This window comes from Phacochoerus africanus, chromosome 13 (genome assembly GCF_016906955.1).
Source record: "Phacochoerus africanus isolate WHEZ1 chromosome 13, ROS_Pafr_v1, whole genome shotgun sequence".
Taxonomy (NCBI): domain Eukaryota; kingdom Metazoa; phylum Chordata; class Mammalia; order Artiodactyla; family Suidae; genus Phacochoerus; species Phacochoerus africanus.
This window is the reverse complement of record NC_062556.1, coordinates 21,817,452-21,820,547: the sequence shown is the minus strand read 5'-3', so window position 1 is coordinate 21,820,547 and position 3,096 is coordinate 21,817,452. Positions and strand designations below refer to the sequence as shown.

At 46.5% G+C, this 3,096-nt stretch overlaps 1 pseudogene; it reads left to right on the top strand.

The window, feature by feature from the left end:
- Positions 1-982: 982 nt before the first annotated feature.
- Positions 983-1,452, top strand: LOC125113430 (ubiquitin-like protein FUBI; annotated as a pseudogene).
- The last annotated feature ends 1,644 nt before the right edge of the window (positions 1,453-3,096 follow it).

Genomic DNA, 3,096 nt, shown 5'->3' with positions numbered 1-3,096 from the left:
ATGGCAACACTGGATCGTTAACCCACTGAGCAAGGGCAGGGACCGAACCCACAACCTCATGGTTCCTAGTCGGATTCGTTAACCACTGCACCACGACGGGAACGCCCCATGTTATTTTTTGGCCACACTTGCATCAAGTGGAAGTTCCCAGTCCAGGGATTGCCTGAACCCGCCCATAGCAGCTACCCAGGCCACTGAAGTGACAATGCTGGATCCTTAACCTGCTTCACCACAAGAGAACTCATATAAACAGGACTTGATATAAAAAAGGTAAGCAACAAGACCTACTATATAGCATAGGGAACTATACTCAATATTTCGTGATAACCTATAAGGGAAAAGAATCTGAGAAAAAGACTATATATACATATATATGTATATTAGTGTGTATAAATATATATATAATTGAATCGCTGTGCTCTACACCTGAAACTAACATAATATTGTAAATAAACTATAATTTAAAAAAAAAAAACTTTTTTAAAAAGAAAGAAAAGCGCTCATCCTTTGAAGCAGGATAATGCTCTCAGACATACCGCTCAGGAGAAAATGCAGGCAGTAGAGCAGCAGGGCGTGTAGAGCACAACGTACAGGTAACACCCAGATGCGCATAATATAACCAGTACATTGCATAGACACATGCATGTATTTGCAAAAGCGCAGGTGACATTTAGAAGGAGTGCAGCAAACTGATGACCGTGGCTACTTCAGTGAGACAGCGGGGCCGAGGAAAAGCACAGTCAAGGGGAACTTGAGTGCTTACAGTGATGCTCGGATTGTCATATATCACGAGAATGTTTTCTCACAGAATTTCATGTTTAATTTCTAAAATTTGTCTCATAGATACCAAACATAACAATACAAATAAAATAGGGAGGGCAGAGCTTCCTTGCCCGCCCACTTGCATCTTTCACAAGCATCCTATCCTAATAAATCTATATCTTGCTTATCAAAAAAAAAGTAGGCTCGACTCCATCTTCGAGGTAGCAGCAGCAGTGTCCACGCTTCAGTCACCAACATGCAGCTCTTTGTCCGCGCCCAGGAGCTACGTTCTCTCGAGGTGACCAGCCAGGAGGCGGTCTCCCAGATCAAGGTTCATGTAGCCTCACTGGAGGGCATCGCTCCGGAAGATCAAGTCCTGCTCCTGGCAGGCACGCCCCCTAGAGGATGAGGGCATCCTCGGCCAGTGTCGGGTGGAGGCCCTGAGCACTCTGGAAGTAGCTGGCTGTATGCTTGGAGGTAAAGTTCATGGTTCCCTGGCCATGTTCCCAAGTTCGGAGGTCAGACTGCCAAGGTGGCCAAACACGAGGAAAAAGAAGGAGATCAGCTGGGCCAAGAGACAGTGCTATACAACCGGCGCTTTGTCAACGTTTCATCCACCTTTGGCAAGAAGAAGGGACCCAATGCCAACTCTTAGGTCCTTTGTAATCCTGGCTTTCTCTAATAAAGCCACTTAGTCCAATCAAAAAAAAAAAAAAAAGTAGGGAGGAAATACTTATGTTATACGTAGACAGTATACAGCAAATATGCACCAGAAAGAAGAAGCTGGGAGTTCCTGTTAACAAACCCGGCGACTAGTATCCATGAGGACTCGGGTTCCATCCCTGGCCCTGCTCAATGGGTTAAGGATCCGGCGTTGCCGTGAGCTGTGGTGTAGGTCGAAGATGCAGCTTGGATCTAGTCCTTCTGTGGCTGTTGTATAGACCCGGCAGCTGCAGCTCTGATTAGACCTCTAGGCTGGGAACCTCCATCTGCTGCAAGTTCGGCCCTAAGGGAAAAAAATAAAAACAAAAAACAAACAAAAAAGCATATGTACCTGAGGAGAACTAAGGGCTTTTCATTTCCAAACTGTGGCAATGGGTTTTCAGATCACTTAAGCATAGGGGTGTGTGTGCGTGCGTGTGTTCACGTACTTGCATGATTTTGATCCGGAAAACTGACCCATAAATTATTTTGCTAAACATGGCAGCAAGTACTTAGGAGGGAGCAGCGAAGGCGGGTGGGTGAAGGCTGTCAACACCTGCAGGAGGAAGATAACTTATCTCGGGCTTTCTGTTCTTTGCAGTGAAGAGCACACCAGTGTGGGAATTAGAGATAATATAACTTGCATAGTAGATTCATTTTTTCCCCTTACACTTTGCCCTATTTGAAAAATTACTGCTAGCATCTTGTATGCTTCTGTGTAGTCCTCAGCACCTTTCAAAATTAATGAGGCAAATTGGTGCAAACCAGAAACAGTACGATGAGGAGTTCCTGGTCAGGGCTTGGCGGAAGAGAATCTGAGTAGCATCCAAGAGGACGCGGGTTCGATCCATGGCTTTGCTCAGTGGGTTAAGGATCCGGCGTTGCCGTGAGCTGTGGGGTAGTTCACAGACGTGGCTTGGATCTGGCGTCGCTATGGCTGTGGCAAAGGCTTGCAGCTACTGCTCTGATTGGACCCCTAGCCTGGGAACCTCCATATGCCTAGGGGTGGCCCTAAAAAGACAAAAGACAAAAAAAAAAAAAGTTAAATATTTATGGATTTTTTTTTTTTTTGCTTCGTAGGGCTGCATCTGCGGCATATGGAGGATCCCAGGCTAGGGGTCCAATTGGAAGTGCAGCTGCCAGTCTACACCACAGCCACAGCAACGCAGGATCCGAGCCATGTCTGCAACCTACACCACAGCTCATGGCATTGCCAGATCCTTAACCCACTGAGCAAGGCCAGGGACGGAATCCGAAACCTCATGGTACCTAGTTGGATTCAGTTCCACTGCGGCAAGACGGGAACTCCATATATGGAATTTGAATACTTAAACATAAATCCATATATGATAGCAGATAAGCCACAATTGGAACAGTACTAGCCGTCTTGGCATTTTCTTTTTTTTGACAGGGAAAATGTGATTTAATTATACAAATATACAAATCAAGATAAAATAAAACCAAAATGTGGAAAAACTGCCCAAGACTAGCAGTCTGAGACTTGAGGTGGGTCCCCAGCCCCCGCCTCTCCAAAGTGGGACCTGGGTCTGGACCCAGCCGGACCCAGCCGGACCCAACCGCCCCCAGGCCCCCAAGATCGACAGCTCCAGGGCGAGCCGAACCTCAGAACCT